Source organism: Artemia franciscana, chromosome 2 (genome assembly GCF_032884065.1).
Source record: "Artemia franciscana chromosome 2, ASM3288406v1, whole genome shotgun sequence".
Classification (NCBI taxonomy): domain Eukaryota; kingdom Metazoa; phylum Arthropoda; class Branchiopoda; order Anostraca; family Artemiidae; genus Artemia; species Artemia franciscana.
In genome coordinates this window covers 40,386,644-40,408,854 of record NC_088864.1, presented here as the reverse complement: position 1 = coordinate 40,408,854, position 22,211 = coordinate 40,386,644, and the positions used below count along the sequence as shown (strand labels likewise).

The window sequence follows — 22,211 nt, the reverse complement described above, 5'->3', positions numbered from 1 at the left end:
TTTTTTTTTTAGTAATGACTTTAGTGCAATCAGGCTTTCTAAACATAGGAATTGACTATCCCTTGTGAGGTGTATCTTTACCTACCGTAACGGTGATACTAGTATATAGCTAGTAAGAATGGTGGGTACTCAGAAGAATATCCATTGACACCCTGTTATATCTCTAGAAGCCGTATTATTAATCTTTTGGAGGAGTATAAACAGCTTTCTATGAGCTCTGCAGAACACGGGCATTCATTTTTGGGAACAAGCTTTGTGTAAAATTTGCAGAGAAGTATAATTGAGATGGATGGCATTGTGTCCATAGAAGGTATAATTTCACCATGCTTTCTTGCCCAGAAGGAACAAACCCATTCGAGAATATCTACCGCGTGAATGGATGGTGAAAATATATTTTTGAGGAGATGGGATTAATCAATATTCTTTATAGCTTTACCTCCAAAGATGAAACCAGGGTGTTGCACGATCTTTGACTGACTAACTGATTTTTTTGTGTGTTCTCTCTGTCTTTGATTTTTGGAAACAGACCCTCTTGGCAATAGATCACTTTTCTGCCTCCACAAGATATACCTGTGGGTACCGGGAAACCTAGGTTGTGTCTCCATTTCTAAGGACATTTGTCAGTATCAGTAAAAAAGTGTAGAGAATTCTTTACCTCAAAACAGCGTCGATCTGAAAACACTGTCAATTAGTCCAATCTGTTTTAATGTATTGCACCTTGCATACGGTAAAGCCCTGCTTGTCCATAAATGTGGTCATGATAAAAGTTGAAAAAATCAAAAAGAAAGTGTTCTCCACTAATATTTAATATTTGCACCATAATGCATTTTAAATTACATAAGCCGATTTTTTTTCTGTTGACAAGATTATTACCTGCCCTTTAAATAAAAATGGTTAATGGCCTCTTTTGAATTATATTATTGAAAACAGGAAGTTTTGCATAAAAAGCAAAAAGTTCAAACCGAACGAGAACCAAAAAGTAAAATCCAAAAGATTTTGCATAAACTCTTAGTTTGAGCAAAATAATTTTGATAACTCAAGCAGAAATCCATAAGAGAAGGAAACTTAAAATGAAGAAAAATGAAAAGAGTGAATGAAAGCAAGCTTAGAATGAAGTAAGTTGCCGTAAGTAAAAACTTCAAAAATCCTCAGATAAACCGGTAATTTAAGGCATTACTTAAAGTTTATTTTAGCTCTTTGGATGCAAGTTTCGAGTAGGGACTATAAGAATGATTGATAAAACCCCGCAGATTAAATACGATTTTACGTTTTATTCTGACACAATCTTCCTATATTAGCTGTCTTACAAAACAAAATTGAGTCTTCGTCAGTATGGGTATATACATTGTCTGTGTCAACTAGAATTTCCCTGTGGACATTGAGATTGGCAAATCCATTTAGCCTACTTTCAGACGTCACGTTTCTTAGGTATGTCTTGATTCTCCGATGTGTAAAAGGAGCGCTCTGTTGTGCTGGTCGATACAGGTATAGTGATTAAAATATTAAGTAAGATGGATGTTCGGAGAGATTGCTTTGCCACAAATATTTAGAAAATCAGTTGCATTGACATGGTGTGCCTTGTTCTGTTAGAGAAATTTTTCTTTCCGCCATCAAACGTTTAAGGTGTTGTTTTCCAAATCTTCTTCATAAATTTCGATCAACTTCAAAAATGGCTCTTTCATCTCTTTACTTTCTTCACTATTCTGTGGATAAGTGTGAAGCAAACAGTGAAACCCTTTTAAAATATTCTTGTGCTTTAAGAGACGTTCTTCTATAAAGTTTTTTACTTTCAATCCAGAAGATGAATAAGTTAATTCTTTAAAATTATTCTGTGCTTTCGGCTGAGACATTTCTTCTGTGTATCTGCCTGTCTACAATCCTTGTAACACTAATTGTAGTTCCATTCAATTTGGCCATTTTTGGCCAAATTTTCATTCAATTTGGCCGAAGAATATAAAATCAGTGAAAAATAGAATGTTAAACTTTATTTTGCCGTGGGGGAGGGAAGGTGTCAGCAAGCGATAAGTTGAACCATAATTAGTTAAGGCCTTTTCATTGTATTTGCTCTGAAAAATTAAAAAAGTACACCAGCTTTGCCTGAAAAACTTTATTGAAGACACGGCTGAATGTGAAAATTGCCTTTGCTTTTGAAATTTATTCTGCTTTTCAACTGGCTGCAAACTACCACGTTTTCTTATATTTTCTCATGCTGTCGATAAATGAGTTTCTTAAATAGAAATTGGTGGAACTCAAATAAGGAGAAATAATATGTAAAAATATTGTACAGATATGTAAGTTTCTGAACCGTCTCTGACAATACGGGAGAATAAGGACACGGAAAAAAAACGAAGCTATCCACAGCAAAAAAGAAAATAATAATTTTGCAAAAAAAAATCTTATTTGAGCCACGATTTCAATGAGGCTTTTTCAGGAAAAGACTTCGCGCTTCTGATTTTTTTTTTTTTTTTTTTTTTTTTTTTCTTAGCAACCAAGCGGATTTGAAAATTGTTTCCACTCAACCAATTTTGCCTAAGAAAGCTATAATAAAGAAAGGTCAGTACTTGGAATTCTAATTTTTTTTTTCTTTTGTTGTCCTGTTGCCTTGCATTGTCTTGCTTTACCTGCTTGGTCTCCGAACTTATTTAAGAAAACGCTCTAGTATGTTACTTTGAAAATCTAACCCAAAATACTACTCGAACCTTATTAGAAACTATATAGGATTAATCAAAATATAGCTCATGCTTTGTATACAAAATATTTTGTTGCTAAAGTCTAATTCAGCTCAGGTTCGTTTTGATGGAAATTAGCATTAGGGCATTGTCAATAGTCCTTATCGAATTTACTTGTTATGACACTTGGTATTAACTTATTATGACACCTGGCCGGCTAATTCGGAAAAAATGAAGTATTTTTAACTTATGAGCGGGTGATTGGATCTTAATGAAATTTGATGTTTGGAATGATATTGTTAAAATCTGGACCGGATTTGATGACATTGGGAGGAGTTGGAGGGGGGGGGGACCTAAAACTTGGAAAACACTTAGAGTGGAGGGATCGGGATGAAACATGGTGGGAAAAATAAACACAAGTCCTAGATAGATGATTGACATAAACGGAACGGATCCGCTCTCTTTGGGGTAGTTGGGGGGGGGGGGTATTTGAAAACTAAAAAAATGAGGTATTTTTAACTTACGAACGGGTGGTTGGATCTCAATGAAATTTGATATTTAGAAGGATATCGTGTCTTAGAGCTCTTATTTTAAATCCTGACCGGATCTGGTGACGGGGACGGGGAGTTGGGAGGGGGAAACCAAAAACTTGGAAAACACTTAGAGTGGAGGGATCGGGATGAAACATGATGGGAAAAATAAACACAAGTCCTAGATAGATGATTGACACAAACGGAACGGATCCGCTCTCTTTGGGGTAGTTGGGGGGGCGTATTTCTGAAAAATTAAAAAAAATGAGGTATTTTTAACTTACGAACAGGTGATCAGATCTCAATGAAATTTGATATTTAGAAGGATATCGTGGCTCAGAGCTCTTATTTTAAACGCAACCGGATCTGGTGACATTGGGAGGGGGAAACCTAAAACTTGGAAAACACTTAGAGTGGAGGGATCGGGATGAAACTTGGTGGAAAAAAAAAACACGAGTCCTAGATACATGATTGACATAGCCAGAACGGATCTGCTCTCTTTGGGGTAGTTGTGGGGGGGGGGGTTAATTCTGAAAAATTAAAAAATGAGGTATTTTTAACTTACGAACGGGTGATTGGATCTCCATGAAAATTTATATTTAGAAGGATATCGTGTCTCAAAGCTCTTATTTTAAATCCTGGCCGGATCTGGTGACATTGGGGGAAGTTTGGGGTGGGGAAAGTTTGGGGTTGGAAAAATAAGCAGAAGTCTTGCATACGTGATTTACATGATTGGAACGGATGCGCTCAATTGGGGGGGGGGGGTAATTCTGAAAAATAAGAAAAAATGACGTATTTTTAACTTACGAAGGAGTGGTCGGATCTTCATGAAACTTCATATTTAGAAGGACCTCGTAACTCAGATATCTTATTTTAAATCTCAACCGGATCAAGCGTAATTTGGGGGGGGGCAGTTGAGGGGACCGGAAATCTTTGAAAATACTTAAATCGGTGAGATCAGGATGAAACTGGATGGGAAGAATAGAAACCTGTCTAAGATACGTGACTGAAATAACTGGACCGGATCTGCTCTCTTTGGTGGAATTGGGGGGGGGGGTAATTTTGAAAATTGAGGTATTTGTAAATTACGAAAGGGTGACCAGATCTTAATAAAATTTGATATATTGAAGGATCTTGTGCTTTAAAGTTCTAATTTCAAATTCCGACCAGATCCTGTGACATTCTGGGGAGTTGGAGGGGGAAACCGGAATTCTTGGAAAACATGAAAATTGGGGTATTTTTATCTTACGAATAGATGATGGGATCGTAATGAAATTTGATTTTTAGAAGGAATTCATGTCTTAGAGCTCTTATTTCAAATCCCGACCAGATCTTTTGACATTGGGGGGAGTTGGAGGGGGAAATCTTGGAAAAACACTTGGAGTGGAGGAATCGGGATGAAGCTAGGTGGATAGAATAAACAAATGTCCTTGATACGTGATTGACAGAATCGTGCTGGATTTGCTCTCTTTGGGGGAGTTGGGGGGAGGGGTTCAGTGATTTGGCGAGTTCGGTGCTTCTGGACGTGCTAGGGCGATGAAAATTGGTAGGCGTGTCAGGGAGCTGCACAATTTGACTTGATAAAGTCGTTTTCCCAGATTCGACCATCTGCGGGGCAAAAGGGAGAGGAAAAATTAGGCATTTATAACTTACGAGTGGGTGATCGGATCTTAATGAATTTTGATATTTAGAAGGACTTTGTGACTCAGAGCTCTTATTTTAAATCTTGACCTGCATTAAGCCTCTTATTTTTCTTTTTAAATCAATCTATTGATTCATAGAATTTTGTTAGAGCTCATACCGTATGATCTCTTGGCTCTTAGCTCTTCTCGCCTCGTCACAAGTGCCATAAGAGCTCTTAGCTCTCGTTTCTTCTTCCTTTAGCTTTTATTGTAAACATATTAAAGTCCATGTTGCATATTAATTAGTATGTTTACAGACTGTTATTACTTAACTAAGGCTTTTTCAAATAATCAAACTTTTTTTTTAATTCAGATATCTTCAACTATCTAGGCTATGGTAGTGTTAAGATAGAAAAAATTGGGTATGGCAAGTGTTGTAAAATTGCTGTAAAAAAAAATGTGGCAAGATAAGATGTTTATTTTAAAAAAAAATGCTACCACAAGCCCCAAAGGGCCAAACGTGGTGATTGATATTGGATACAATATGCTGCTTGTCAGGAAATATAGGGTAAAATTGATGTTTTAGAGTTGTCTTAAAAAGTCTTCTATAGCTGCCCTTGTTTTTTTTATGGCTTTTTAAAACATCGAAGGAAAACAATTTGATCTAGTTACAGCACACTTCCAAATACAGCTTTCCCTCCCAGTCTCTGTGTGACTCAAGCTTGTGCGTTGGGATTGATTTTGGAAGTGGCTATATCGTTTGCGCTGTGGGAGGGGAATAAAATAAGAGCCCTCTCCCTGCAAAATGATAGGAAGCGACCTAAAAATCTACTTTGTTTTATTCCTTCTACCCTTAGATCTTTTCCTGTTTTTTTTTTTCGAACGCCTAAGGCAAAAAAATAAAATGCACAATTTGATTCGTTTGAGGTACACCCACAAATTCTGGGTTTTTCCCCAGCCTTTGTCTACCTTAGGTATACCACAGGAGGGTGTCACTTTAACTTTGAGGCAGGGTGTTCCTTTTCACAGAAGAAAGGGATCCAGACAGAAGCCCCATCCCCCCAAGTTAAAAATACCAGCCTTAAATTGTTCTTTTGTACTCCCTCCCCCATGATGAAACTTATATATTTTAAATCAGCATAAAAATATAATTCTTTCGAGGTTCCATTTTTAAAAAAAATTTAAAATTCCATTTTTTAGAGTTTCGGTTACCATTGAGGCGGGTCGCTGCTTATTACAGCTCCTTGCCGCGAACTGGTCGATCGTAATTTCTGTTTGTTTTGAGTTTCATTTATTTATGAATATAAGTAAAACTAATTTTTGGCTTAATGTAGCTCTTTACTTTTTTTGAAAAGATGTCTTGTGGAAAAAGTTTTTACATTAATTAAAAGTAAAGACATAGATGAAAAAATTATAGTAGTTTCATTTAAATGTAAATGCAGCTCTATTACAGCAAGCATGCCAAATATATAAAGTGCTCAAATTTGTTATTTTTTTTGCAAGTAAAACTAAGCTAAGTTAAACAGGATCGAAACGCAAGTAATTAAGCAAAGCAGTTCAAAACCACAAGGGTGGAAGTAGGTTCAATAAGGTCAATTTTGGCCCAAGATTTGTTGCCTTTGAATGCTTTTGCTTCATCGGCCTCCTTGGTAGTCGGGTTAATTTTAGATATTCGTTATTCTTTTATTCTTCATCATTTATTCTTTTTATTTGTCTATTCTTTATTAGACGCTAGTTATTCTTTTTTTTTAACTCTTCGCTTCAAGATTTTCATTTTTTTTTTCTGCTTCTTTCAGGTCTATTAACTGTTATCCAGTGATTTGAGTTATAGATGGTGCTTAAACACAATCACAGGACAACAGTATACACTACTTTGGATTCAAATACAATCACATGCAGATGCTCTATTCGCAATGCTCCAGTTTATTCAGAATGCTCCATTACTAAAGGAAGATTTGGCTTAATGTTCGCTTCACAAGCACCCAGCATCAGTACCTTTTTTGTTTTTTATCATGAATAAAATTAAATCTAATGCATTGTGGGAATCTTCTCTTCTAAACTAGACCCTTCCAATAGAAAAACTACAAATAAAGTCTTACTATCACATAGGGTGTGCCATTGCTACCGAAAGCACCGCCCAACCTTCTCCCTTGGAATGTGTACGCGTACCAGCTTACATCTTGGTCTTGTGGGATAAAGACCAACTACAGATCAAATTGGAACCTTTAGAGTCGTCCAACGATAAAACTAAACATTCAACCCATACCTGGTTAACGAGGGAGGCCTGGCCATAGCTGTAATGAAAGTATTGAAAAGCTTAATTTAATGATGCTCCTTGTAACGAGGAGCCAAATTTCTTTAGAATATTTAAGGCTTAAAGCAATTTGTTGACAATTTTCTGTTTCAGTCTATCTTCACCCTATTAGGTTTTTGGGAGCGCTTCATGATTTTATTGTGGGGGGCCACTACAATGAGACAATTGAAGTCTCTACAGTGTATGTATTTTAAAAAAGTAGTCGGCTTGAAAGCAGTTTGGCTCTCAAAGGTGACCTGGGTTTACCAAAATTGTGTCATAAGAGCATTATCAAGATGATCAAATTTTTGTTACAGATATTACATTTGCCTGATAATCGTCTAGTGAAGGCGGCTCACAATAACTTGTTGAAATCTTCTAAAAAGGCGAGATGGCCAAAACAGATTAAAGCCACGCTGGAAGAAGCTGGCTTCTCATGGGCATGGAATAATGACCAGGGTCCCCATTGCAAACCTAATGATTTCCTTGGCAGGTTGGATTTGGTTCTTTACCACCAGGAGATTAAAGTAGCTTATGATTTTATAACCAGATTAAAGTAATGTATTGAGAGGAGTTTTAGTTAATACTGAACCTACCGTGGAGCGTGCTAAGGTGTTGGTTGTAGGTGTTTGCAAATTTTATGCCATAGCCTAGGGCACACTTGGGTTCTTGTGATGAAAATGGTCCGGGAGGCTGGTCTGCTTGCGCCCTTTGTTGGGAATATGGGAGAGACGTAGAGTATTTTATGAGTAATTATAAAAGTTTGGAGAATTTACGGAATTGCTTTTTTTTGGGGGGGGGGATAGGGTGCATCATGGCTCCCATTTATCTTGAAGATTTTTTATAGGGAGCTAATTATTATGGTGGAAAGTTTTGTAAAGAATGATTTAGAGGGGGCTACCCCTCCTCAATACCCTGCTCTTTACGCCGAAGTTTGACTTTTTGCTCCCAATTACTTAAGAATGACTCCTGAAACACAAGATCTGTTTAATTAGAACAATTAGCTTTTTAAAAATTCAAAAACTTTAGCATAAATAGCGAGGGAGTGAGGTGGGGCGACCCCTCGTAAACGTAGCAATTTCTGTTCGTTTTAAGTTGTAATGTTACTCCTTGATTTCAGTTGAAAGGAAAAATTGTTTTTAAGTCCGCATGCCTCAATGACGATTTGAAGACATTTATATCGCAAGGCCATTGGTGAAATTTTAGGCGCTTGATAAAATAAATTCTAAGATTTGAGTCATATGTGTAATTGCTGAGAATATCTTATTTTCGTAAGAAAGTATTAAGCAGAGCCAGCCTTTGGGGGTGGCAAGTGGTATAACCCCACTAGGCCTGCTCATTATACCCCATTGACGCCATTGCTCCAAAAACCCCACTGGGGACCCGCGCTAATAAACGTGTTACGAATTATGATCACAAATTGATTTTGTGACTTCACGAGGGGTCTCACAGAAATAAAGTATAATCGAAAGCTGGAGTATCCAAATATGCCATCCTTTTTTATGGCACTTGGTATTAACCAAGTGACATATAGCGATGTCCCGGTTTTGCTACTTTAGGCACTTCCAGGTAAGCTAGGACGTTGAAATTTGGTGGGCGTATTAGGGACCGGACCAAATTAAATTATAAATAGTCGTTCTACCGATTTGACCATCTGGGGGGGGGGGGGGAGTTGGGATCCGGCTAATTCGGAAAAATAGAAAGAAATGAAGTATTTTTAACTTAACGAACAGGTTATGGGATCTTAATGAAATTTGATGTTTGGAAGGATATCGTGTCTCAGAGCTCTTATTTTAAATCCTGACCAGATCCAGTGACATTGGAGGGGGGCCTAAAATCTTGGAAAACCCATAGAGTGGAGGCATCGGGATGAAACTTGGTGGGGAAAATAAGCACAAGTCCTAAATACGTTACTAACATAACCGGAACGGATCTGCTCTGTTTGAGGGAGTTGGAGGGGGGGAGTTAATTCTGAAAAATGAGGAATTTTTAACTTACAAAGCAGTGATCGGATCTTTATGAAATTTGAAGTTCAGAAGGATACCGTGTCTCAGCCTCTTATATTAAATCCCAAACGGATTTGGATAAGTTTGGGGGAGGGGCGGAACCTAAAATCTCAGAAAATGCTTAGAGTGGAGGGATCGGGATGAAACTTGGTGGGAAAAATAAGCACAAGTCTTAGATACGGGATTCACATAACTGGAACGGATCTGCTTTTTTTAGGGGAGTTGGAGGGGGGACAGGATTTATTCTAAAAAATTAGAAAAAATGAGGTATTTTAAACTTACGAAAGAGGGATCGTATTTTAATGAAATTTCATATTTAGAAGGACCTCGAAACTCAGATCTCTTGTTTTAGATCCCGATCGGATCCAGTGTCATTAGGGGGGGGGGGTCTTGGAAAACGCTAAAAGTGGAGAGATCAGGATTAAACTTGGTGGAAAGAATAAGCACAAGTCCAAGATAGATGACTGACATAGCCCGACCGAATCCGCTCTCTTTGATGGAGTTGAGGGGGGGGGAGGAGTAAAACGGAAAAATTAGAAAAAATGAGGTATATGTAACTTTCGAACGGGTGATTAGATCTTAATGAAGTTTGATATCTAAAAGGATTTTGTGCTTTAGAACTCTTATTTCAAATCCCGACCAGATCTGGTGACATTGAAGGGAGTTGGAGGGGAAGCCGGAACTCTTGGAAAGCGTGAAAATCGAGGTATCTTACGAATGGGTGATCAGATCTTAGTGAAACTTAATATATAGAAGAATATTATCTGTCAGATGCTCCATTTTCAATTCGAATCGGATCCGGGGACATAGAGGGTTGGAGGGGGAAAACAGAAATCTTGGAAAACGTTTAGAGTGGAGAGATGTGGACGAAACTTGATGGGAAGAATAAGCACAAGTTATAGATACGAGAACGACATAATTGGTATGGATCCGTTCTCTTTGGGGGAGCTGTGGGTTTTTAATTTGGAAAAATTGAGGTATTTTTAACTTAAGAACAGGTGACCGGATCTTAATGAAATTTGATATTTAGAAGGAACTCATTTCTCAGAGCTCTTATTTCAAATCCAAACCAGATCTATTGACATTGGTGCTTCTGGACGTGCTTGGACGATGAAAGTTGGTAAGCGTGTAAGGGATCTGTACAAATTGACTTGAAAGAGTTGTTTTCCCTTATTCAACCATCTGGGGGGCTGAAGGGAGAAGAAAAGTTAGAAAATTGAGGTATTTTTAACTTACGAGTGGGTGATCGGATCTGCATTAATTTTGATATTTAGAAGGACCTCGTGACTCAGAGCTCTTATTTTAAATCCCGACCGGGATTAAGCCTCTGATTTTCCTTTTAAAGCAATCTATTGATTCTTAGAATTTTGCTAGAGCTCATATCATATGAGCTCTTGGCCCTTCCGACCTTGTCACAAGTGCCATCTGCGCTCTTGTTCAATTATCGAACAACCGTCAATTATTAACGCCTTTGTTATATTACCCCCTTCCTCTCCCAAGATTTTGCTTATTGATGCCCATGTCATATTGAGCCCCTCCCCTTAAGATTTTTTCTAATATCTTCCCTTGACGGAGAAAACTAAGCGCAGCTTGTACGTGGCTCATTTGTTCACTTTTCCTTTTATCTAGCTCGTTTTGCACTTCACTATTTTTAATCGGTATTTTTGTTTCATTTAATAATCATATTGCTATTTATCATATTTATTCCTATATATTCCTATTTCAATTAACTAGTTACGGCCCAAGGCAGGTCAAAATAGGCCTTTGAGAAAGATCATGGCAGGAAAGAGAGGAGAACTTTGAGCTAGGACTTCGCTACCCAGAACTTTTTTTTTTTTTTTTTTTTTTTTTTTTTTTTTTTTTTTTTTTTTTTTTTTTTATTTCAGACGCCAAAATAAGATTTCAAAGACTAAAAATCTTGTGTGTCATAGCCTAATAGCACTTATCGAAAATAAGTCCTATACATTTGGGGTTGTTAATTCTGTTTGAAATAACGTGTGAATAAAACACTGTGACATTGGTATCCAAATGATTGTCTATTCTTACAAACAAAAGTATCGCCAAATTTAGTGAATTAGTTTATGCCTATTTTTTTGACAGTTCAGAGTGCCAACAATGACGAAACTTCGCCCAAGAGTTCACATATTTCGTAATCTTTATAATTTCGTAATAACCAAAAAAAATCTGGAGAAAATCCCAGCTTTCAGATACGAATAGACCTAAGATGGAGCCAGAGGGCAAAAAATATTTTCATTTTGATGTCCTTGGTACTTCAAATACTATCATGAGACATGATCGAACAACAGTCCCTTGCGCTCAATATAGTCTTGTAGCATTCAAGGTGGCAAAAAGTAAATGCTGAATTCTTTCAGAAAAAGAAAGAAAAATGATGTCCATCTTTCCTTCTTTTGTGTGAAAAATAAGCACTCGTTTTACTTCTTCTTAACCAACGGTGAACCAAGCGATGAACGTGTTTCTCCTATACTTTGAACACCTTAGGCCTACTGTAGTCGTGGTGACTGTGATTAGTTCCAAAATTTTTTGAAAACTTGAGAACAGAATTCCCTTGATTGTCATAGGGAAGGTCGACTAGGGAGGATCTCAAATTTAAAAACAAAATATGGTATATTAGTTGCTGAATATTTGACTACTAGGAGCCTAAAACAACGGAGAAGGAACCTGACTTGTGAGACCAGGAGAATCATTGTCATTATCCCTTTTGATAGCTTTTTGTTTTAAAGCCATGGCAGTTTAATATTGCAGCTACTGGTGACAGCGCAGATTCTTTACTTGAAATCATGGTTACAAGGCCCCAAATATTCAATTACAACACCCAAAATCCTATATAAATCCTTGATTAGATTGTGCAGACATTAGGAATTATTGGAAGAGGAATTACAAAACACATAAATCTATAATTGGAAGCAGAACATCTATTTAATCAAAGCAGTGGAAAAAAACATACTGAAAACACAAGCAATTTCGGTAAGCAATAACATATTTTCTCTTCAAAAGGGGTGCTAGACCACAAGTCTAAAGGAAATGTCTGGTTCACAGGTACACATAGAAGTGTCACAATCTACACATAGTTCTGATGGACGAACAATCAACACAACCTGTAAAAATGGAAAAAATCTCATTAGTGAGAATTTCCTGTTATGAATTTCTTATTCACTTAATTCACAAACGCGTTCATTTCAAAATTTACAATAGTCGTCGTTTTGTATTCTAGACCTTACTACTCTACAAAAGCTGGACAACTTTATTTTTGTCGTTTTATCTGATTTTGTTAATTTTTTAGCTTTTTTTGCAAGTTATTTTACAAGTGTCTTAAAAATGCATAAGGTTAAATAACGGGACCACTGCTTTTTCCCATTCATATTGACCATGTAAAATATTATTTATCTGAAGCTAATATCATAATATTGGCAGATGACACACTTCTTTTTGTTGCATGTGAAAATCTAGCTTCTTTATTTGAAAAAATGGAATTTGCTCTGACTGAATTTGTGTCGTGGGCTGATTGACAGTATTTAACACTAAATTATGGTAAAACAAATTATATTTTATTTTCTAGAATCGGATCAGTCCAAACAGACCTCAATTTAAATGTCAAAAATAATATCATAAATAGAGTAAAATACCAGTAGATATCTTGGATTTACAATTGATGAGAACATTTCGTGGAAAGAACATGGCAAATTAATTGGTAACAGACTTTTAAGGCCCCTTGGAGTTATCCGCCGTATTCTATTTCCCTAGTTCTGTATTCTATTTCCCTAAAAAAAAATTCCGAAAATGATTTACCATTCTATTTTTCATCTCAATTTGTCTTATGGATGCTCTATATGGGCAAATAACTTTCCTAAAAAAAATCTTTTATTTTTGATGATTTGAATATTTGCACATTACGCAACAATAATTATGTAAAAGTGATGTTTTGGAATCAGAAAAAAATTTTTGTCTGAATACCATCTCAAGGCTATTGATGCAAAATAGTGATTTAAAGTCCCAAGATTTGTATTCTTATTTGTGTGTTTTTATTCCATAAAGTCAAATTAAATTAACTTTTCAGCTAATAGTAAATCATATGTATCCCTTGAGGGGAAAATTTACAGTCAGAAAATGTACATATGAACAAGTCCGAAACCTTTCGAACTGAAACTTTGAAAAGGAAAGTTTTTCTTGTAAATGCACTAAACAGTTAAATTCCCACTTCAATTCTCCAGATTCTAAAAATAGACCATATATATGCTTTGCGTCAAATAGAAACCGTCCAAGCTTTTGTCTCCTTCTTCTATTTCAGCAAATGAGGGCTTTTCAGTCGTGACTGTTCAGCTATTTTTCTTTTGATTCACTCTGTGAGATGAACAGAGCTACTGAATTGGTTGCTTCTTATTTATCTTGAATCTGCTCAGATTTCTCTCAGTAAATCATTTGATTCTAGGAGTTGAAATATAAGAGGATGAACATTGAGTTTTGAGCTCTGTGTGCAGGTATAGTCAGAGAGTCTCAGCTGATAGTGAGATTTTGTGGGGTTTGAAGCACTTTAACTGTTTATATTGCAGGGTATGCTGTGCAGATGTCAGCATATTACATTCAAATTGACAATCGTCAATTATTTTTATTTTTTTAATTACAGTGCCTGCAAAGAGGGGAAGAGGGAAATGAGCCGCTTAAACTATTGAACTGATATGAAAACGACTGAAAATTTAGCCCGTTTGAGCCAGACCGAATTCAATGATAAATTTTAAAAAGGTGCTTATTGGGGAAGGGAGATAAAATTTGATTAAAATTATTTAACAATACCTCTGATAATCTCCAGCGGTATATGTTTCTAATGGGGATTGGTCTCCCACTTGGCTGGTCAATATTTAAAGGATTTTTTGCAATTTCCTACGCCTCGTGGCTACCAATTGTACATGATTGGGGTGGAACATACTGAAGGTAAGTTCTAAGCCTCTTGAAGCAAGATTATCAATAATGCTTAAGAAATTCTTCATAAGAAAATGAAAAGTGTCTGTATCCATCTTATACTAAGAAGCTGAAGACAGCAACTCTAGGCTTGACAAAGAGTCAGAATAAACTATAATATTTTTTAAATTAACAATTAAAGGTTGATTATTCATAAGGTGCTCTAATGCCATGATTATGGCATTTAATTCTGCAGACATTATCATACATTCTCTCACCCATTGTAATATTAAGGGGTGGGAGAAAAGCTCCACTCGCCACCTTCTTCATTTCGGACCCATCAACAAAAATTTGGAAATAAAGCAATGGGGGGGGGGGATGTAGGTCCAATAGACCCTGCTGGCACTGGAAATTTCTTCTGGGTATTGGCATATTCATTTGCAATGCCTCTATACATGGATCGATTTCTTAACCAGTTATGCAGGGTGGGTGAGCTATTAGCTTCAATTTCGTCGGATAATTTATCAAGAGAAATCTTGGTCTTTCATTTATTTGATAATACACTCTCAGTAAACAGAAACTTAGTACTTGTGGGTTTCCTAAGACTGTATATGAGACAATTAAATAATTTTGTGTTCTTTCAATTTTTTGCGTAAGGGTCTTTGCACAAGCACCATAAACAATGAGCCCATAATCAGTATGGGGTCGTATATATGATTTGTAAAAATGGAGTAAAGTTTTCTTATTACAATCCCAGGGTATGGGTAGTAGTCTTTTTATTATTCTTATTTTTCTATAGCATTTTTTTATTGTGTTTGATTTAATTTTGTAATAACTTTCCATTTATTCCGTATATATGATTTGTAAAAATGGAGTAAGTTTTCCTATTACAACCCCAGGTTATGGATAGTAGCCTTTCTATTATTCTTATTTTTCAATAGCATTTTTTTTATTGTGTTTGTCATGTGAAGGTGGAAATTAAGTTTTTGGTCAAGTATGAGACATAGGTAATTAATTTGATTTAATTTTGTAATAACTATTCCATTTAGAGTTTGTCTTGCGCTAACATTATTTCGCTTATGGTGGAATTATTTTCGACTTGGTGGGTGGAATGGGTAAACTAGATTTTTGAGAAAATTTTTCAAATAAGAAAAGGGACTTTGGCAACTCTGAATGTACAATCTGATAGGTGAAGCCTGTTGCGCATAATACCAGATCATTAGCATGTTGTAAATTGGTTTGTGGGATGCTTATGTCCAAGAGAAAAGAAGAAGAGAAGACTGCATCCTGTGTAAGACATATGGCTATTGTAGTTTTGGGTGAGGAAACAGAACCTACGCAAGTAATAAAACCTCGGTTTTCTATGAAAGATTTTACGAAGGATACTAACTTTGGGATAATCCAAAACTTTCGAGTTTAGCTAAAAGGATCTGATGGTTCACATCGTCAGGTCCCTCTTCAAAGTCTAGGAATTGTATTTGTTAACAATATAAAAGAATCTGTTGAGGAGTGGCGCTTCCTGAAACCAGTTTGATTATAAGGTATCGTACTCTTCTTCTCGACGAACCAAAGGAGTCGATGGTAAATCATTTTCTTTACTTTTCCCAACAAAGGGGTAATCATTATTGGCCTGTAAGACTCAAGGTCATAGGAGGGATGAACATTTCTAAACATTGGGGAATGTGGACGTAGCCCATGCATGATTATAGCAATTTAGGAGTTCCTGTTTAGAAGGAGGGATGATATTCTTTATCCATGTAGGGCATATATTATAGTACCCACTAATAGCTGTAGCCCTAATATGCTGTATTAGTGTATTGCATTATTCAGTGAGAATGGACGGGTTAAATACTATGATGCTGGGTAAGGCTGGTATATAGGATTTAGCGAGATTTGGGTGGTGGAACCTTATCCCTGAGTCAAATCTTTCTGTCTCAAGATAAACAAATCTTGTTCTGAATAGACAGTACCGCCTATTAACTTTGTAACTCAGGAAACTTTTCTATCTCACTCACACTGTCAATCAGACAGAATCAGTAGGTAATTTGGGTACCCTTCCATAATTAATATTATCTGCACTGCCTATTAGTCCTAATAAAATAGAGTAAACGGGTAAAACGATTTTTTTTTTTTATAGCAGAGCCTATTAAGACAAAGTACATTGTATTAGGGAACAGAGAAAAAAGATGGATTTCGTGCGTTCTGGTTGTAGGCTTCAGAATATATATGCCGAATAACTGCAACCGCTGAGATAGAACTGAGCCTTAAGTTTTATGCCATGCAGTGTTTCCTTTTGGTCGAGTGGTCTAGGACATATAATTGCCGCCATTCGCTGCACTTTATCAAGCTTTGAAAATGGTTACGACTATGCGGTCCAAGGGTAGAGGCGTTTACCCCCCCCCACTCCCGGTACAAAAAACCCTCCCCCACCCTGAAAAATACCCCTCTGCGGCCGATCGGTCCCCAATCACTTTCGATGTATAGAAAAAAGACAAACTCTCAATTTCTGGAGTAATGAGCATTCTCTGATTTTCTGCGACCATGAAGTGCAGGTGCGGATGAGGAAAAGGTAGTCTCCTCTCCCCTCCTATAAGGAATAAATTCTTCTCATCTGGAGCTTAATATTACTTTTTCTTTTCATAATAACAGCGTAGACAAGAAATATTCCCAGAAATATAGAGCAATTAAACATCAGTTTCACATGTTGAAGTAATTTTTAAAGTTTTTTGTACCTCCCCCCCCCCAAATGAATAACCCCTCCCCAAAAAAGCTCTGGATACGGCCCTATGGAATATAAATCAATTTCCACCTCTATCCTCGTCTTTCCCTTAGAGCGAATTCTGTATTTATTTTAAAGGCTCAATGAGAGTTGGGATGTTTTGGCATTGAAATGCTTCCTTTTAGGTATCTCTGTTCCTACATTACTACATTTGATCTCTCTTTATTTTTGTGAGATGTTTCTGGTTTACGCTGTTATTATGAAAGTAAAGAGTAACATTGTGCCCCAAAATGAGGAGAATTTATTCTGTATAGGAGGGGGCTTACCTTTCCCTATCTCCGCCTCCACCTCAGTGCCACAGAAACTTCAGACGGTGCTCATTACATCAGAAATTGAGAGTGTAGTCCTTTTTTTTGTAAGTTGAAAGTGGCTGGAGACCAACCAGGCAAGGGAGAGGGTATTTTCCGAAGGTTTAAAATCCAGCTCCCAAGGCCAACATCTGGGCATGTGTACTCGAAAATAAAAAGCACATAAGAAACATGAGTCAGCTGACTATCCAAAATCCCTCATCCAAACTAATGTTTGTACTACAGCATTTGCTGACTTGACGACAGATTCGATGTGTTAATCTAATCCAAGAGCCGTAAATAGTGAGGGTGACCAGTGAGAATATTTGCTGAATGAACAAGGAGAAAATATATTATGTTGGTTATATGTTATATTTCTTAATTCGTAATCACTTCGTTTTCTTAAAGAGTTAAAGAGGCTGCGTCCCAAAGTCGAACCTTATAACGTACAGGAATTAGGAGAGGCATTTGGGGGGCTGCCGCCCCCCAAATCCCCCACTTTTAAAGACTTTTGTACAGGTTTTTTTGTTGTGGGGGGCTGCCCTGCCGCCCCCCTGACCCCCCGCTCTTGGCTTCGGAAAGGCCCTCTTTTAATTAACAAAACAAACAACCTGTACAAAAGAGTCTTTAATAGCGGGGGATTTGGGGGGCGCTCCTAATTCTTGTACGTTTTAAGGTTCGACTTTGGGACGCAGCCTCTTTAACTCTTTAAGAAAACGAAGTTTTTTTCATATTATTTCTGTACGTTTTTCTACAATCCATGGTGGATGTAATTTAATAATTCCTGTACTCCTCGTACAGGAATTAGGAATACCTCTCCTAATTCATGTACGTTTTAAGGTTCGACTTTGGGACGCAGCCTCTTTAACTCTTTAAGAAGTTTTTTCATATTTTGTGAAAAAAAACCGCCCGATAAGGGACTTGAACCCTTGACCCGAGGATTAAATGTCCCACCCTCTACCGACTGAGCTAACCACCTGGATGTGTTTAATTATAACTTTTAAATAATTTTTAAAAATTTCAAATTAACATGGGCTCTTATGGAGAAATTGGTTAATTAAGTGGCTAATGCGTGGTTTCTGGAAAACAGGGAAGGAGTTATCGGATCGAGCTGAAATTTCGCGGATAAGCTCCTGGGCCGTAGGGGACCTTAACTTGTGAATTTCAGCCCGATCGGACAACGTTAAAGGGGGGGGGGGTCGAAAATTTCGGGGGGTTAAGATTTTCCTACGAAACTTTCAAGGAAACTTACTCGGAGAGTTCCGCATCGAATGAGTCTTCGTACACCCAGATCCGATGTCGGCTGTGACCTTAGGCGTCGAGGAAAAAAAAGAATATGAAGATTAAGTGGCTATGCGTGGTTTCTGGAAAACATGGAAGGAGTTATCGGATCGAGCTGAAATTTCGCGGATAAGCTCCTGGGCCCTAGGGGACCTTAACTTGTGAATTTCAGCCCGATCGGACAACGTTAAAGGGGGGCTGGGGTTGGTGGGTCGAAACTTTCTGCCAGATTTTCCCCATGAAGAAAAAGTCGGAGGGGGATGAAATTTGGCAGGTTTCTTAGTTGTAGCTCGGGCTACGAAATGCATCCCTCCCCATCCCTCTGCGACCACTGGAACCGAAGATCGCTTAACATTGTCGTGGTTCGCCTCTTTATAGAGGCACGAGTGTGCCTCCTTGATGAAAAAACTATGTATAAAATTTGATATGTCTAGAAACGATATAGCAAGGTGAAAAAAAACTATAGTGTTAATTTATTAAAGGTAATGATTTTGATAAGACACATTATATTTCTAAGTTTGTAAGAACCGTATCAATAGTAATCGAAACAGTAAGAGCAGAATTTATATAGCAATATATGCATCAAAGGATTTAAATTTAATGAAAAACATAAATATTAGCAAAGAGAAAAAAGATTAAACAAGAAAATGAATTTTTTTACTTTGAAGAAGAAGCAAAATGATTTCAAGATTTCTAAGAATCTCAGAAAGCAAAAACTAACTTATCCGTGCTTATCCGTGGTGGCAAATATTTTTGTCAACGGAAATAAAAGTTTCTATAGCGTTTTTATTGTTATAATTTTATCTGTGTTTATCTACATCTATTTATTAACATTCATCTTTATATTTACATTACATTTAAGTTTATTTATATTTCGGTCAAAATTTCATTATGTTATATTTTTGTTGATGGCTTTTGTAATGTTATACCTTCCAAGTAATCTTCTTTGTCATACTGTTTGTGGTAACGAAGGAGCTACTTGGATCAAGAGAAACTGAAACCTACAAAAAGGGTGTTTTGATAACAATACATACATCAAAAGACTCGTCTTTCAATGGTGATTTTGAATAAAACAGATTAATCAAGGTTCAAATTTATCTATGAAATTTTCGTCCTATTGTGTAAGCTGAGGGGAGGGATATTTGATTCCTTTAATGTGCAATTTTAGGTCTAATGTTTCTGACTTCTTTAACCTTCAACATAAAAGAGGGTTTGAAAAGGGGTGGGAAATTACTTAATAAGCTACTTTCATTTGGACTTTACCAAAACATAGGTGATGTATGGTGACAGCTCCCCTGTTCTAGAAAAAAAATTTCTTTGCAACTCAGGTTTTTATTCATATGCTTGCCGGTACAAAAGGTAAAGAAGACTGCCGTGAGGAAATTTACCAGAAAGGGGGAATCAAGTGTTACCAGAAACCTTTTTTTCATCGATGATTAGATGAAGATATTGGGTTTTGTATTTACTTTTGTATCTCAAGCAGTTTTTGCAACAGACTATAAGTAAAGAGTGACTTGTGGCAATAGCAGCCAAAACTCTAAAGATAATAACTAGAAACGCTAAAAAGGAAACAAATATATGCACTAGTCTAATTAGTTTTTTATGATAAACTTATAAATCTGCTGCATTTAGACGAGCCTATATATACGAATAAGACCAAAATATACGAGTCTTTGGGAATTTGTCTCAACTTCGAAAAGAGGGAAAACATTTATAGAAGGAGGGGGAAAATTGATTTTTTTTTTTTTCTGAGAAGGCTGATGACACCTGCCTGTTCATTTGTTAGTTGTTTTGTTTTTTTTGTCTTTAGGGCTCATCGTATCGAACCGTTGGTCGTAAAATATTGGGGGTAATCTCATTAGACAGAATAATGGAAAGTTTCTCTGGCGTTTTTCAATACACAAAATAATTTCTGCCCCAGCTAAGTGGTATTTCTACTATTATGCGGAGAAAACGACAATTTTTGCCAAATGGGTGCCAAAAAGCAATAGACTGAAAACTCTGAGATGGCCAATCGGTTTTAAGTTCCTAAAAAACTTTGTATTGGGTTTTTAATTTTTCCTTTTTTTTTCCTCCTTTTTTGTCAAAATCTTTCGATTAAAACTATGAAAAAGACATTTAGCCCCAAAAAAATTAATATGCAAATTTCGTTTTAATATTTATGCGTGGAGAGCCAAGATAAAAAAAAAATGCATTAATTTAAAAACGTCCGGAAATTAAACAAAAAAAGTTTTTTTTAAATGAAAGTAAGGAACGACATTAAAACTTAAAACGAACAAAAAATTACTCCGTATATGAAAGGGGCTTTTCCTCCTCAGCGCCCCGCTCTTTACGCTAAAGTTTGTTACTGTTTTAAAATGTAGAGTTTAGAGAAAGAGTCAAACTTTAGCGTAAAGAGCGGGGCGTTGAGGAGGAAAAGCCCCTTTCATATATGGAGTAATTTTTATTTGTTTTAAGTTTTAATGTCGCTCCTTACTTTCATTTAAAAAACTTTTTTTTTTGTTTAATCTTATCTCAAAGAGAGGAGAGTAAGAACTGTCAAGAGCTTTCTCTTCACTGAGTCTGAAACGGGAACATTTTTCATTTTCCTCTTTATATACATTGTTTAATGTTTTCTTATTTACCAAGGACTTTGCCCCAATGAGGAATATCCATATAAAAAGAGTGGTTCGAAGAATTTGCCTTGAAAGCCATGTAAATGAAAACCTGCGTAATTAAATTTTGATATTTCACCCATTCCACCTTTCTATTTAATATTTTGAGGGATATATATTTTTTCAGGGGTGATTATCACTCTCGAAGAAGTATTTTATGTATAGGCTATTAAATGTACTGAAAACAAAAATAGCTGGAAATTTTAAAATTTGGCAGAGCTGATCAATTTTCTTGATAAAGGTTCTGGTTCATAGCAATGGAACCCATATATATTGAAACCTATATTTTCAAAAAGTGCCTGAAATTTCACCATTTTGGGATACTGTAATAAGTAAAAATCCAACATTATCAACAAAGGGCCATAGCTGGCTGTCTCTTACATGATTATATCAATATTTCAATTCAGCCCTTTAATTTTAAAATTGTCCCAAAACTTTTATTGGACTAAGAGAAACACACTGTCTTATGCGGCCCTGTACGTCACTGAATTACGTCTTGGTAAAACTGAATTTTTTAGTTTTTAGTCTCTTATTATGCTGCTATGTAGTTGACAACTTATTCTTCCTTTTTGAAACAACCACTTATTAATTACTAGTAGTGCCTACTAGTAACTACTAGTTATTACCACTTATTAACTTGATAATTCAGTGAAATTTTCTGCGTAACTCAACGGATTGCAATAATTTTTCGGGTGCTTTTCCAAAATAATTATTATTTACAAGGGCTATTTGAACAATGGTTATGGTCAATGGCCCTAACAAAACAAAGCAAAGGAGTCAAACAAATGGTTCTTTATTTTTGCTCCAAAAAAGATAACATTTTTCTGCTAGTCAATTAAGAACAAGCACATACATTTCTACTGGATGTCGTGGCCAGATCTAATACGTTGTACAAGAAGCAAGATTCTTACGCATTCGACACGTAGCGCTAAATTGGGATCTCATGTGCTTGCTTCAATATTTTTATTCAATTCGTTCAGGAATTTTTTGTCCCTAAAGGGTCAATTTTAGGGCCACTATTGTTCTTAATATATGTAAATGACATAATTTTTGAAGTTAGAAATAAAAATCCTCTTTATTGTTGTCAACAATATCATCCAATATTTTCCCGTACCAATGACCATAGGTGGAATTCTTGTTAAGGTTGTTCAAAAGCCTTAACAAGTAAACCCTTAT

At 36.4% G+C, this 22,211-nt stretch overlaps 2 long non-coding RNA genes across 2 annotated transcripts in view; both read left to right on the top strand.

Annotated features, from left to right (window-relative positions):
* The first annotated feature begins 587 nt into the window (after positions 1-587).
* Positions 588-6,848, top strand: LOC136041560 (uncharacterized). The gene is made up of 3 exons (XR_010621056.1): positions 588-1,428; positions 2,486-2,553; positions 6,618-6,848. It is a non-coding gene; the product is annotated as an uncharacterized LOC136041560 (long non-coding RNA).
* An 8,405-nt stretch (positions 6,849-15,253) lies between these two features.
* The window catches only part of LOC136041547 (uncharacterized), a 32,705-nt gene continuing 25,747 nt past the window's right edge, over positions 15,254-22,211 (top strand). The window contains exon 1 of the long non-coding RNA XR_010621053.1: positions 15,254-15,325. This is a non-coding gene — a long non-coding RNA (uncharacterized LOC136041547). The remainder of the gene's footprint in view (positions 15,326-22,211) is intronic.